At 37.9% G+C, this 16,791-nt stretch overlaps 2 protein-coding genes across 2 annotated transcripts in view; one reads left to right on the top strand and one right to left on the bottom strand.

Moving 5' to 3' along the window:
* LOC126819128 (peroxisomal membrane protein 11B) overlaps positions 1 to 11,649 on the top strand; it is a 65,753-nt gene extending 54,104 nt beyond the window's left edge. Inside the window, exon 4 of the transcript XR_007679497.2 lies at positions 11,610 to 11,649. The gene's annotated coding sequence lies outside the window, so the exon portion shown is untranslated. The remainder of the gene's footprint in view (positions 1 to 11,609) is intronic.
* Positions 1 to 16,791, bottom strand: part of LOC126819072 (chondroitin sulfate proteoglycan 4) — a 61,574-nt gene that overhangs the window by 26,138 nt on the left and 18,645 nt on the right. The window lies entirely within an intron of this gene.

The following is a 16,791-nucleotide window of genomic DNA, read 5'->3' as shown; positions in this document are numbered from 1 at the left end:
TAAAGGTTGCAGCCATGCGAGATGTTTCAAGTTTTAGTGCAAAATGCACCAGCCGTCAAGACTCAAGATCACAGATTTAGACATGTTAGGCCTTACAGCAGGAATCCTTTGTACAGGAATAGAAATTATTATCGTGAAAATAGTTATAGATTATGTTATTTTGAATAATGGAAAAATAAGGATTTTGATTGTATTAATGATTAAAACATGGGGTCATGTTTTTGTTTGAAATAATTTTAAGGTGGATACACATGACTAATGTATAGGTCATATGTTATTTTATTATTGTTTAATTCTATTTTTAATTTCAAATCTATATTTTAACATTCATTAATGCTTGGTTAGTCATTAGAAGCAGACAACAATTAATTTGTCACTCCATATAAATTATGACAGGCTGGCAACTAGAGTGTTTGATCTGTTCAGTTTCTTTAACTATTGTTTTAAATGGCTTAAGACTTAATCCTTCAATAATTATATGCTTATTTCAACACTTTCATAGTAACTAATTTATATAAAAAGACAAGTGTATGTAGGATGAATTATACAGTAGTTGGAGAGACCAACTTAGTTGCAGGACTGATTTATAGGAAGTTATAAGTTATAAGTTGTTTACTTGTTCCTCTTATTTATTTGCTCCTGAAATAAAGTGTTTAAGATCTATTCAAAGAATCTGTAGTCATTTCCAATACTTAGAGAACACACTCCACGCGATACATTCCCTGAAAGTCGAACCATGTTATGAGCATGAAAGGGCTACTTAATAATATGAAATGAAATGGAGTTTAACGTCCTACTGTTGGGCTAATGAAGACGGGCATACGCCATACAGTGTGCCATGAGGGAAATTTTGTCTGGACAGTGCACTACAGCCTACTCTTATATCGAATTCCACCTGTCAAGGAATCTTTTATGTTTATTCCAATGTGTACACAGGAAATCGTTTTGTGATCCGATCCGAATGACTACACAGCTAACCTTGTCAGGCCCTCTGTCCTGCATCACTGACAAAGGGGAATCACACCGGACAATCTGGATGAACTCTTTCGGGCAATGCAGGGATCGAACACCTACATGTAACCTCCAGACTTGCGAGCCGGCGTCTTACCCACTTAATCACTCCCGCTACATAATGAAGTGAAATGGGGTTTAACATCCTTCTGTTGTGCACCGACTAGGCTAATAAAGATGGGCATATGCCATACAGTGTGCTACAAGGGACATTTTGCCCAGACAATAGCGCTACAGCCTACTCTTATATATTGAATTCCAACTGCCAAGGGATCTTTTACATGCACGCCAATGTGTACATGGGACCTTGGTTTTTCATGCCACCCGAAAGACTAGACAGCTGTAGTTTTTGTCCCACCCTCCGTCATGCCCTACGGACAAGGGGAAACCACCTGGATAAAATCCTGAGGAACTGTCTCCGCCAATACCGAGAACGAACCCGCGACCTCCAGGCTAGCGAACCAGCGCCTTACTCACTTAGCCACTGTTGTTCCAGGCTACTTATTGATCTTGGTTCACTTGGTTAGTCATTAGAAGCAGACAGCAATTAATTTGTCAGTCCATTTAAATAACTAAAGTGGGTGGTCTGTTAAGTTTCTTTTACTATTGTTTAAATGACTTAATCCTTCAATAATTACATGTTTATGTCAATACTTTCATAGTAACTAATTTATATAAAAAGAAAAATGTATGTAAGATGAATTATAGTTGGAGAGACCAGCTGAGGGAACCTATATACCAGTTGGAGGACCAATTTATAGGAAGTTATAAGTTGTTTACTTGTTACTGTTATTTATTTGCTCTTGAAATAAAGTGTTGAAGATCTATTCGAAAAATCTGTATTCATTTCCGATACTTAGAGAACACACTCGACCAGATACATTCCCTGAAAGTGGAACCGTGTTACGAGCATGAAAGGGCTACTCAATGAAATAAAATGGGCTTTAACGTCCTACTGTTGTGCACCGACTGAGCTAATAAAGTCAGGCATATGCCATACAGGGGATCTTTTACATGCATGCCAATGTGTACATGGGACCTTGGTTTTTCATCCCATCCAAACGACTGCCCCACTGACAGGGGGAAACCACCCGGAAAATCCTGAGGAACTTTTTCGGCCAATACCAGGAACAAACCTCCAGGCTAGCGAGCCAGTGTCTTACGCACTTAGCATCGTGGCTCCAGGCTACTTATTGTTATCTTAGTTCACTCCAATTAGTGATTCATAAACTATGGTCCTCCACCATCAAGTCAAGCGACTGCTTTTTTTCGACTGAAATATACACTGAAATATTCGACTTGACGAGGTCATAAAAAAAACCCTGACTCGTCCAATACCCCCAGCCCCTGACTACAGGCCTATGTAGGATTCTAATCAAATAGATGACGGGCCAAAAACATTACTCTCCGTTTAGTACATGTATCAACTAAATACCTAGATCATAAGACTTGCCCAAAAAATCTGACTTTGAAGTAGTTCGGAGGGGCGGGGGGTGAAGCCCCTGGCTACGACCATGATTGGGCTATTCTATATTACCTTAGCTCACTGCCACTGGTACTTAATATTGAGCGACTGGTTTTATCGACTGGGATATTTGACTGTTTTTTCGCCAGGATTATTCAACTAGTTTTATTGACTAGATTATTTGACTGTTTTTTTTCAACTGGATTATTTGACTGGTTTTGTTGACTGAATTATTCGACTGGTTCTGTCAACTGAATTATTTGACTGATTTTATTGTCGAAAAAAGTCAAATATCCCAGTCAATAAAACTATTTTCTTGTGGCCTCATCCAAACGGTAAAGCCAGTCAAATATCTCAGTCAATAAAACGAGTCAAATAATTCAGCCTATAAAACCAGTCCGATAAAATAAGTCGAATATCTCAGTCGATAAAATAAGTCGAATATCTCAGTCGATAAAACAAGTCAAATACCTCAGTCGATAAAACCATGGACCTTATAATACCATGATAAAACCAGTCGAATATCACAGCCAATAAAACAAGTCGAATATCTCAGTCAATAAAACTAGACGAATATCACTGTCGATAAATCCACATCCCAGATCAAGTTGGGTCTTCATACCAGATCAAGTTGACAAAATGTGCTTTTGACAGTTATATAATGAGAAGTTAAAAACAGCCGTTCAATAATAAGCAGGAATTGCAGTGAACTAAGATAATACCGAGTAGTTCAGTCATACCCATAGCCATAGCTGTAAAAGAGCCGGGGGCTTGCAACTCCCTCCCCTGCCAAATAGTTTCAAGTTCAATTTATGGGGCAAAAGTAGTCTGATAATTAGGTATTTAGGGCCGGGGATAGCCGAAAAAACAGTCAAATAATCCGGTCGAAAAAAAAATCAAGCAGATAATTCAGTCGAATAATCCAGTCGAATAATCCAGTCGCTCAATATGACGAGGAAAAACTTAAAGCTTGACTTTATTAAGCAGTGGTGGCAGTAACTAAGATAACAACATGTAGCCTACTCCTCTATAAATCCCTCCACACGGTTGTTTTTATTCCGAAGCGACTAGATACTATGCTGTCATCAGTTTTATGCATCGGACACAGACTTAATTCAAGTTGTTTATATTAGTACGGCCATTGTTTTCAGTAAATGACGTCAGTCGTTGACCCTTAACCCTAGATGACGACCTTACTCGCAAAGAGAGGTCAACACGTTGTTTAGGGGATTGCTATTGGAAGGAAAATCTCAATAAAGTTGTGACTTCAAATGTCAGATTTGAACTTGGGGGAAAATAATCAAAATAGACAAAAAACGATGTAATCATATTTGAGTTAGTGCGTTTTTTATTTCAGTCACACAAACTATTCCCAAATTTTAGCCCAACCATCGACCGAGTTTGTTGACTGGAAATTCTAGTGGTACTTAGGAGTAATTGTGAAATAGAGTGTTTTTCCGCGGTGTTCGGCGATTATTGTCCCAAACTCCAGCACTGTAGTGTATCTACACTCGCAATAGAGTAAATTTAAATGAAATTTTCAAATTATTCATTTTAAATTACATGTACACTGTATCTATTTTCGAACTATTATAGCAAGAACGACCAGCTCTTTATTTAAATCTTACATAATGTATCTTTTAGCTATTATTCTGAACTTTAAGCCTATGACAGCAGAGTGTATTTTTTCGCCTGATCGAGACGATTGAAATTCGTCAGCGATTTTTTATGGCAGATCACTCACGGGCACATGTAGCACATGTAGCGATCGTCTTAGGAGCATCTGCAAGTAAATTATGTTGTCAGGCTAAATATTAAGGCCACCTGCAGATTTTGTCATGGTAATTATGGTAATTAACTGATTTTAAAAGATGTCTCAAAATCATTCAGCATGTTTTGCTAATTTTCAAATCAAAGAAAAAAAATGGTATAATTTATGTATGAAATTAAGAAGAGGAATGTATGAAAAAAGGGGATCACGTGGCTAAGTGGGTAAGACGCTAGCTCGCTAGCCTGGAGGTCGGATGTTCTATCCCTGCATTGGCCGAGAAAGTTCATCCAGATTTTCCAGCGTGGTTCTCCCTTGTCAGTGATGCAGGACGGAGGGGCTGACAAGGAAAGCTGTCTAGTCGTTCGGATGGGACGAAAAACCGAGGTCCCGTGTACACATTGACGTGCACGTAAAAGATCCCTTGGCAGTTGGAATTCGATATAAGAGTAGGCCGTAGTGCCGCTGTCCGGGCAAAATTTCTCTCATAGCACACTGTATGGCGTATGCCCGTCTTCATTAGCCCAGGTTAGGTGCAGAAAAGTAGGACGTTAAACTCCATTTCATTTCATTTCATTTGTATGAAAAAAAGATTGAAACCAAATAGACTCTATATTCTATTTTGTATAATTAATGTTTCGTGAGATTCAATATATTGTTACACACTATGAAATGAAACAGGGTTTAACGTCCTACTGTTCTGCTCCAGCTGAGCTAATGAATACAGGCATACGCCATACAGTTTGCTATGAGAGAATTTTTTGCCCAGGCAGGGGCGCTATGGCCTACTCTTATATCAAATTCCAACTGCCAAAGGATCTTTTAACTGCATGCCAATGTGTACACAGGACTTTGGTTTTCCGTCTCATCCAAATGACTAGACACTTATCCATGTCAGACTCTCCGTCCTGCATCACTGACAAGGTGAATTGTTACACACTGTAAATGTAATCATTGAAATGAAAATGTGAACTATATGTCGTTTTATTTTTTAAATAAACCAACCCCCCAAAAAAATCATTAATATGAAGTTTGATATCTTTTGATGGGCCTCCTTTTAATTAAATGACACCCCGGTTACAGCTTGATATTTACTTCCTTAAATGTTAAGTACAAAAGTATAAGTAAGTTAATCAATTATAGAAGTTCTCTGAAAATCATTAAGTTTAATTCATATCAAATGAAAGGTTGAAACATATTTTATACCAGAATATTATTTATATGGTAACTATATTGTATGAGAATATTGAGAGAGAGAGAGAGAGAGAGAGAGGGGGGGGGGGGAGAGAGGGAGGTTTAAGATCCACTCTACACAAACTAGGTCATTTTGGGACTAACACTTGGTTCAATTTTATTTCAATAATTCGCTTGCACGTAGGGGTCTTTAGCAGTGGAAGGAAATCGGAGGACCCGGAGAAAACCCACGAGGTTGGACAGACAACCCTACTCCTTGTCACATACAATGAGTCAACTGGCGTGGTTTCAAATCCCCGGTTGTACGTGACAAGGAGTAGGGTTGCCTGTCCAACCTCATGGGTTTTCTACGGGTCCTCCGGTTTTCCCCCACTGCTAATAAAGAGCCCTACACGCAAGCGAATTCTTGAAATAAAATTGAACCATGTGTTAGTCTCGAAATGTCCTGGTTTGTGTTGAGTGAACCTCCATCTCTCTTTATTACTAAGCTCAGTAATAAGCAGAAATTGTATTCTGTAGAATTATGACCTGTGAGAATATTGAAGAGATTGCATATAAAAGTGTAGTAAAGTATGACGATGGCAACATGTGTGGTGGTGATGTAGTAATAGTACTGTTACTATCAATGGTAACATGAGTCACCACATTCCTGCCAATACTATCAATATACCCCAACTACCATGAGATAATCAACTAAAATACTTCATCATACTTTATACTCAACACATAGAGTTTAACATCCACTAGGGCTCTCTTAATGCATAGTAATTCGATGGGACAAAAAAACAAGGTCCTGTAAAAGAATCCCTGATGAAAGTTGATGTATGAGAAAATCAACTAAAATACTATACATGTATCATACTTAATACTGGACACATAGGGTTTATCGTCACCAGGGCTGTCTTAATGCATAGTACTTCGGATGGGACAAAAAAACAAGGTCCTGTGTGCATGTAAAAAAACACATGGAGTTTAACATCCAACAGGGCTGTCATAATGCATAGTACTTCGAATGGAACAAAAAACAAGTTCCTGTGTGTGCATTGGTGTGCGTGTAAAAGAACCCCTGGCAATTGGAAGTTGATATACATGGAAGAGTAGGCTGTAGTGCCGCTGTCTAGGCATTCATTTCTCAACGCATAGGCATGCTGGGCAAGTATTCCAGGTATTCCATCTATATATTGAAAGACATCCTAGAGATAAATAGATAAGTCTAGATCTATCTATAGATCATCTTTACAGGTAACCTATACCTGTATACACCTGTAGATATTAAAATATTATTATTCACACCTATTTCTCCTCATTTAATAACAACATTACGCAATATTCACATAATATTACCGAATAAAAACAACTGGATAGCGAATGTTATAGTGCAATAACCCTATTTATAGAACACGTCTATTTTATCAATATACGATATAGAACCTAATTACTCCCTCAGTCAGATTTATATCACTACATCATATAAGATTATTAATTACATTCAGGGTTTTCGTATCTCTACACCTATTAAACTTCAAACATTCATCAACTAGCTAGTAACATTCAATTAAACTTCAAACATTCATCTAACTAATATTCTATTACAACATATATCTAGTGAGAGAGAGAGAGAAATGGGGTTTAACGTCCACTCGACACAAACTAGGTCATTTTGGGACTAACATATGGTAAATTTTATTTCAATAATTCGCTTGCGCATAGAAGTCTTTAGCAGTGGGAGGAAACCGGAGGACCCGGAGAAAACCCATGTGGTTGGACAGGCGACCCTACTCCTTGTCACGTACAACCGGGGATTCGAAACCACACCAGTCAACTCGATGACAGGCTTTATGATACAGTGCGCGCACGCTTACCATTCAGCCATCCACCCATCCCCCCCCCCCATATATCTAGTAATCACTACAGGCTCTATATAACAAATTCATGGAGGGGGGGGGGGGGGATGACCGAATTTATTTATTAGGATTTTTCTGTGGGGGTGTGTGGGGGGAGGGGGCAGTGCTTGATTTAGGGTCTCAAACTCTAGGGGGTCAAGGTGTATAATATTCTTTAACATTGTCAGAAGCCTTTCTTACATGTTCTGAAGTCTTAAAACATCCATCACCATCATGCGCTTTGTATCATTTCCCCCTCTCTCTCTCACAAATTCATGGTGGAATGAAAAACAAGATCACTGTCTGTTGAGAATTGTGTAATTATAACACTATAAGACTTTCAGGGAATGTAGCTCATCGGCTTGTGTTCTCTAAGTATCAGAAATGAATACAGATTCTTGGAATGGATCTTCAACACTTTATTTGAGGAGCAAATAATTAACAGAATTGAACAACTTTTAATTTCCTACTTGGACCTCCAATTATATAGATTCCCTAAGCTGGTCTCTCCAACTAATGAAAAATCTTACATTTGTCTTTTTATATAAATTAGTTACTATAAAATATATAATTATTGAAGGATTAAGACTTAAGGCATTTAAAACAATAGTTAAAGAAACTTAACAGATCAACCACTTTAGATGTCAGTCTGTCATAATTTAGGTGTATTCCTGCGAAGGCGCAGTTACAGAGCGTGACCAAAATTAATCCTTCCCACGAAGGCGCAGATATCGACATGTCAGCTTTCGTTTGAAGAGAGGCATGTTGCTATTAGGACCCAATTAACTGTGTTAAAGATTTTATGAATTTACATGTATGTTCACTCTGAATTTTATTCACCAATTGGCAACTAATGATTAAAATCATCAAATTATCCAAGTATTCAATATGAATCGTAATTTGGAGACGAACACAGAATGTAGGTCTACAAGTGAAATATAGAGAAGATGAAAAAATACAGAAGGTGGTACGGAGGTTTGCAGCTCTACCATTGGTACGAGTAGAAAGGGTATTGGCCTTCGACTTCTCGAGGGTTAATTTGCAACTCATCAGTGGGACTACTACGACACAGAGGAGCACAGAACCAACAAGACTTTGGAAGGATGGCATGCAAGAATCAAGAAGCTACCTGGAAAAGCCCATCCGAATGTTTTTGAAATGATCACATTTTTACAACAAGAACAAAATATTAATGAGATTAGAATCGTTCAGTATGCTGGGGGACAGGAACCACCAAGGAAGAGATATAAATATGCTCAAATCCAAAGCCAACTCCAGGAATTAAAAGGAAGACACGAGGAAGAGAAATCGACTTTAGTCGATTATTTAGACAGGGTGTCTTATTTGGCGAAATTAAATTAATTTTTGTTATAGTGTAGTAATGTTTTATTTCTTATGCCAAAAATGATGCTAAGATGTTGGTTAATTAGTTACATTGGGGATTATGAAAGTGTACATTCTTATCATAACAATCTATAACACCATTTTTACGTTTTTAATCCATTTTAATCCCTAGGAGCTGGATTCCCACGAAGTCGTCGAAAACGACATCGTTTAATCCGTTACGGTCAATAACTGCGCCTTCGTGGGAATAAACCATAATTTAAATTGACTGACAGATTAATTGCTGTCTGCCTCTAATGACTAACCAAGCATTAATGAATATTAAAATATAGATTTGAAATTTAAAACAGAATTAACAAATAATTATATGAAGGGAAATGAAATAGGGTTTAAAGTAACTCAATATCATCCAAAATCTTCAACATTGAAAACACAGATTATTTGTCAATCTAAATCAACATTGATGTTGTGATCTTAACGTGAAAAGATGGGCTTCTGATATCCAATATTTAAGACAAAATGAAAATTTTACCATTGGTACACAAATCATGTACCATAATGCGTTTCAGCACCATTTATAACAAGCAGTGACGCTGTATTCTTATTTGTAACAAGCAATGTCGAACAGTGACGCTGTATTCTTATCTGGACTGGAGAGCATGCGCAATAATACTATCTATGTAGACTGGAATAACCAGACGCTAGAGATTGCCAATTGATTAAGAGTTTGGGCATACATGTATTTTATTGTACTGATTAGAAATTACAGTAGAACAGAAACGATTGAATGTAAATTATCAGTTTATATAGATTTATATTACATTATTTATATGCGTTGCGACCCATTTGTGTCAATTTCTAGGTCCCAAATATTAGTGATTTAGCTCCTTTAATTTAAGATACATTATGTAAGATTTAGATAAAGAGCTGGTCGTTCTTGCTATAATAGTTTAAAGATACATTATGTAAGATTTAGATAAAGAGCTGGTCGTTCTTGCTATAATAGTTTAAAGATACATTATGTAAGATTTAGATAAAGAGCTGGTCGTTCTTGCTATAATAGTTTAAAGATACATTATGTAAGATTTAGATAAAGAGCTAGTCGTTCCTGCTATAATAGTTTAAAGGCTCAATACCACTCTTGTTGTAATTGAATAATATGTCCCAATCTTTATTCTGGTCAACAAATTGTACTATTTTAGAATATTTCAATTAATTGATGATACAAATTTCATCTTAACACACCTTATTTAAAAATTTTGAAATATTCAACATAATGGTTTGAAACGTCTTACGTAAACCTTTTCAAATGAAACTTCGATTTAAAAATATTTTCGAACCCTCTGGACAAGTAAAATAGGATGTAATGGATAATTTACACAACAGGTAGGACACTTAAACATCTAGTACTTAGAGATATTATTTATTTTCTGGAGCTTTCAAGCCAGCAAGAGTGTTATTGTCCCTTTAACGATACATTATGTAAGATTTAAAAGAGCTAATCGTTCTTGCTACAATGTATAATTATTTCATTCATATTACCTGGTACTCTATTCTGAGCGAAGATACATGTGTGCATTGATTGTAATCACGCAAATGGTTGTTTGAAGCTTAGCCTCCTTTCTCTATTTTTAAATTAGATCATGTAATGGCCGAACTGTTCTAATCTACTTAATATCGCAGATATCCGATGGCATAGAGAGTTGATTATGGTCTTGTCATGTTAATAAATGTCTAATAAATAGTTTATGTAACATTTCAGGCCTAATGAAAGACCTGCAATAGACAGATTTACCTCTATAATGACTGTTTAAGGTCCTAACTGTTCTGCACAAACTTGACTAATAAAATAAATGAAATGAAATGGGGTTTAACGTCCTACTGTTCTGCACCTATACTGGGCTAATGAAGACGGGCATACTCCATACAGTGTGCTATGAGGGAAATTTTGCCCGGGCAGCGGCACTATCGCCTACTCTTATATCGAATTCCAACTGCCAAGGGATCTTTTACGTGCATTCCAATGTATACACAGGACCTCGGTTTTTCGTATAATCTGAAGGACTAGACATCTGTCCTTGTCAGGCCCTCCATTCTGCACCACTGACAAGGGGAAACCATGTCGGAAAATCCAGATGAACTTTCTCGGCCAATACTGGGATCGAACACCCGACCTCCAGGCTAAGGAGCCAGCGTCTTAACCAACTAGATAACGTGGCTCCGGCTTGACTAATAAAGACTGACATACGCCATACAGTGTGCCCTGAGGGAAATTTTGACCACTAAACAGCATGTTACTCTTATATCAAAATCCCAACTGTCATGTCAATTACGATTATTTTACATGGAGAAAATTAAGACATTTCCCATTTCATTTCATTTCCCAATTCATATGGTCCTTTAAACTATTGACTGGTTCACAAAGATGATAGAGAGTCTTTGGTACTATAAACTGTACTTCATCAATTACGCTGGGTGGGGGTTGTGTCAGTGTAAAAAATCTGACAAAATGACATTTAAAATTGTCTGTACTATGTCTGTTTTAAGTTGCTGGGGCCGTTAATCAACTTCGTCTATCAGAATCCACACCATCGATTCTGTTCTAAATATTAACATACGACTTCCCTAGGTAATATATGTAAAAATGGTGTTCTATTTTATATACAGCACTGCGATTCTATCTGATAGCGTATACCATCTTGTGTATTCTACAGTAGACAAATGATCTAATAAATTTAAACTCTATATCTGCTGTATACGTATACATGTGTATGGTGGCATATCAGATTCAAAATTATTTATTCCTTAGAGTCGTCTACCATTTAACTTCTATTCATGAAAATCTAAGTTAATGATACATTATGAATGATTTAGATAAAGAGCTGCATGGTCGTTCTTGCTATAATAGTTTATAGATACATTATGAAAGATTTAGATAAAGAAGGGGGGTTGGATGGCTGAATGGTTAGCGTGCGCGCGCTGTATCATAAAGTGTCATTGAGTCAACTGGCGTGGTTTCGAATCCCCGGTTGTATGTGACAAGGATTAGGGTCGCCTGTCCAACCTCGTGGGTTTTCTCTGGGTCCTCCGGTTTCCTCCCACTGCTAAAGACCCCTACGCGCAAGCAAATTATGTAAATAAAATTAAACCATATATTAGTCCCGAAATGACCTAGTTTGTGTCGAGTGGCATTAAACCCCATTTCTCTCTCTCTCTCTCTTTTAGATAATGAGCTGGTCGTTCTTGCTACATGTATAATAGTTTAAAGATACATTATGTAAGATTTAAATAAAGAGCTGGTCGTTCTTGCTATAATAGTTTATAGATACACTATGTAAGATTTAGATAAAGAGCTGGTCGTTCTTGCTATAATAGTTTAATGATACATTATGTAAGATTTAGATAAAGAGCTGGTCGTTCTTGCTATAATAGTTTAATGATACATTATGAAAGATTTAGATTAAGAGCTAGCCATTGTTGCTATAATATTTCCAAATTAGATAATGAAAAATGAATATACATGTACATGTCTGGACAATTATTCAAATTACTTTATTCTGAGCCAACTTATCACTGTTTGAAGTTTTGACAAGATGTGGCATTTTTTAGTTAAATTAATAAATGGTGCACTTGTTTCAATCCATTTAAATGTCGACCATCCGGAGATCTAGAGAGTCGATTATGGGCTTGTCATGTGAATAAATGTAAATAATAATTTATATACCATTTCAAGCCAAAATAAAAACCAGCAATAGGCAGATTCAACTCTTACATAATGAGGTTCGATAGGCAACCCTATTCCTTGTCACGTACAAGCGGGGAATCGAAACCGTGCCAGTTGACTCAGAGAGAGAGAGAGAGAAATGGGGATTAACGTCCACTCGACACAAACTAGGTCATTTCGGGACTAACATATGGTTTAATATTATTTCAATAATTAGCAGTGGGAGGAAACCAGAGGTACCCGGAGAAAACCCACGAGGTTGGACAGGTGGCCCTATTCCTTGTCACGTACAAGCGGGGAATCGAAACCACGCCAGTTGACTCAATAACAGACCTTATGATAAACCATTCGGCTATCAACCCCCCCCCCCAGCCCCATATCATTAGACAGTCCTATTACTGACCAATCTGATCAGAATACAGATCTATATTTCGTTTCGTTTATACTTTAAATGGCCTACACTACATGAAGATCTGACCGGTTGTTGCGATAGGTCACATCAGAGGTCATACAAGCAGCTTTTGGCCCTATGACGTCAGACATTTGATTAATCAATCAGCATTGATGTTACTAGTGGATTACCCACATTTCTGTGCAAAACACGCCTAAAGCTTGCCGTAACAGACCGTTTCATTGGCTAATACCTCACACTATTCAGAACACGTCAAAGATAACAACTCTTCCAGATCCTAGTGTAGTAAAGGCAAGTAAAACGAAATTTTGAACTATAAAAACGAAACAAAACAGGATCTGTGTTTGAATCAGATTGTACATAATGCAAAAAGAAATGAAATGGGGTTTAACGTCCTACTGTTCTGCTCCTATACTGGGCTAATGAAAACGGGCATACACCATACAGTGTGCTATGAGGGAAATTTTGCCTGGGCAGCGGCACTATCGCCTACTCTTATATCAAATTCCAACTGCCAGGGGATCTTTTTTGTGCATTCCAATATATACACAGGACTTCAGTTTTTCGTTTCATCCGAAGGACTAGACAGCTGTCCTTGTCAGGCCCTCCATTCTGCACCACTGACAAGGGGAAACCATGTCGGGAAATGTACGTCTTAAAGACAATGTATAATGTTCACATTATTTGATAATTTTTAAAATAAAAAAAAAAGGTTCACCCATCTAGAGTTCTACCTAGCAACCATCATTGACAACATTTGGTGTCGCCATTGCATCCAAAATTTAGTGAGTGCTAAAACTGTAAATATCGTAAGTGATTTCGGCTTTTAAAAATACAGTGCACTCTGTCACATCCGACATCGTACTGGGTCGTTACAATGTCGGATTATGCAGAGTGTCGGAATACCCAGTTTGGACGTTCCGGAATTAAATTCTCTCAATCCCAAATATATTGACAATCGAGTGAAAATGGGTACTTCGGACTACAATGCATGCGTCGACTGGATATATAAATATCTCAACCAACCATGCAGCCGAAACCTGTTTGTTGTGTTTAATTACGTCAATTCTACTCACACCACCTCCGTCGTCGGGACTGACAGAACTGTGACAGGACTGAATTCCTCGTCACTCGATTGCAATTCTGTCAATTTGGGACGTTCCGGACTGTGAATCGAGCATCGTCACATGGTTCGAAGACATCCGTAGGGTGACCAAACTTATAGGTTATTCAGGTTCAATCGGCATGCGTAACGAATGTTTCCAACGGGTGCTAGGAATATTTTTACGACTGTGAATTCGGGGGAAAATTCATGGATATTCTTGAGTATTTGTCACAACTGTCGTACAAGAGATTAAAATTATCAAAGTAATAAACAAAGACCCACGGTAGCGAGTTTTAATCTCACAGATAATTGATAGGTGATTGCTTGTTAATCTTTTGTGGCTTCACACCCATCCAGTTTTAATCTCACAGATATTTGATCGGTAAGTGTTTACTTCACACCCACCGATTGAAGGCTGGATTATACGGTGTCGATTCAATGAAAATCGTATGACGGGACGGCTGATTGATGTCGTAATCCGGAACGTACAGAGGTCGAATTACCCAGAGATTTTTTGGCTGAAGTAATAAGGAAATAAATCGAGACATGAAAATGGTGTCGGATGTAACAGAGTGCCAGAGTGATCAGAGGTCGGATGGGACAGAGTGCACTGTACCCTCTGTAAGCTCTGGTGATTAATATAATAATTAATACTAACAAATAAATTAATTAAATTACATAATGTGTAAATTAATCATTATACATCAATAATCAATTGGGTTGTTTATTTTTTAACAGTGATTGAGAAATTAAACGCTTGTAAATTGGACACTCATTATCAAAATTAACCAGTCAGCTTTCAACTGGACAAAAGTACAAGTTACATGTACAGTACATGATTTATGGTAATTTTAAATGATTTTTACATGTTTAAACAAAGATTTGATATTAAATGAATGTGAAGAAATTAGTGCTAGATACACAAGATTAAATGATACCCGGTTTACAGCAATGCTAATCTAATATGCTGTCGTACATGTGAAGTAGCCTATTAGTTGTATATGTTCTAGTTCACTCCTCCAAAAAAAAAGATCAAAAGAACTTTTCGTTTCACCGAGTCCTGTATCCAAGCCGTGTGATAATCCATGCATATCAATATAACCTCATATAGTTCTAGTACCTGACAAACCGTGTGTTGAGAAATGCAGTCTGGGTGTTGGTGTGTTCAGACAGATTAATAGAAAAAAAACCTAGATTCCTATCATTCTTATCATTTACACAATGTACAATTGTTGGCAGACATGGCTAGTATACAATGTATATGTAAAGACAGTATTGCACTGGTTTTAAGTATAGGCCACACTAAGTTGAAATATGAGCGAGAGAGAGAGGGAGAGAGAGAGAGCAAGAGAGAGAGAGAGAGAGAGAGAGAGATAGAAACCAGACCACTTGACTCAATGACAGACCTTATGAGAGAGAGAGAGAGAGAGAGATCTTTAGAAGTGGGCAATCGAAACCAGGCCAGTTGACCAAATTACAAACCTTATGATACAACACTGACGTGCTAACCATTGGCCATCCAAAACTTCCCCACCCCCACCCCAAGTTGAAATGAAAGGAAATGAGGTTCAACATCCTACTGTTCTGCTCCGACTGGCCTACGCCATCAGCTATGAGGCAAATTTTGCCCATTCCAACTTTCAAGGGAACTTTTACATGCACATCAATGTGTACACGGGTCGGGACCTCGGTTTTTCGTTCCATCCAAACGACTATACAGCTGTATAACGACTATACAGATCCATTTACTTCATACTTCGAGAATAAATCTCTGTCCTGAATGGCCGCAAAAGGGAGCCACGGTGGCTAGGTGGTTAAGACGCTGGCTCGATCCCTGCATTGGCCAAGAAAGTTCATCTGGATTTTCCGACGTGGTTTCCCCTTGTCAGTGGTGCAGAACGGAGGGCCTGACAAGGACAGCTGTCTAGTCCTTTGGATGAGACGAAAAACCGAGGTCCCGTGTATACATTGGAATGCACGTAAAAGATCCCTTGGCAGTTGGAATTCGATATAAGAGTAGGTGAGAGTGCCGCTGCCCGGGCAAAATTTCCCTCATAGCACACTGTATGGAGTATGCCCGTCTTCATTAGCCCAGTATAGGAGCAGAACAGTAGGACGTTAAACCCCATTTCATTTCATTTCCATATCCTAAATTTAGTACCAGTATATTGTATTGTAATGTGGTTCTATTACGTTTCACACTTGGCATATACACAAAGACTAAATAAACCTATTCAATTCCATCAAATGGAAGCGGAATATATACTTCTCAAATTTCTCGAAGTATACTTAGTGTTTCCAACTAAAATCGTCAATATATTTATTGGAAAAAATTCAAACGACAATTTTTTCCGTTCTCTCCGACCATGTCTCCCCTGCCCTATAGGAACCGAGATATGGACTTTGACGTAATCCTGACGATTTGACAAGCCATGTTTGCGACCGTGTCCCGCATCCGATATATTTCGCTCAGGTACCCAAAATTCTAATACATGCTAGCCAAATACCCGGGCCAGCGAGCCACAAAAAATCAGACACTTCTGATGCATAGGGGCCGAGACAACACCCCCCAGAGAGTCCAATTCGAGTAGGTGACCTAGAGGCAAAATTTTTTGGGTCAAATAGCTTAGTGTCTGTTCTCAAGCAGAGCTAACTGTAGACGGGCAGTTTATGTTTAGTACCGGTATGGTCCTTGTTAGGTCTCCCCTCCTGCATCATTATTGACCTTTAAATGTTTTAATGGTATGGCACCCTTTTACTTGTCCTGTCTTTTAGATATTTATAAACCTTCTCAAACGTTACGGTCATCCAGAGACAATTTTTATTAACGGAAAAAAGAGCCAACCTTTTAAGTTATGGGGAGCGATCGTTTTCATTTCAAGCAC

The sequence above is a fragment of the Patella vulgata genome, chromosome 4 (assembly GCF_932274485.2).
Source record: "Patella vulgata chromosome 4, xgPatVulg1.2, whole genome shotgun sequence".
Classification (NCBI taxonomy): domain Eukaryota; kingdom Metazoa; phylum Mollusca; class Gastropoda; family Patellidae; genus Patella; species Patella vulgata.
The sequence above is the reverse complement of the archived record's forward strand: the minus strand, read 5'-3'. Positions and strand labels throughout refer to the sequence as shown.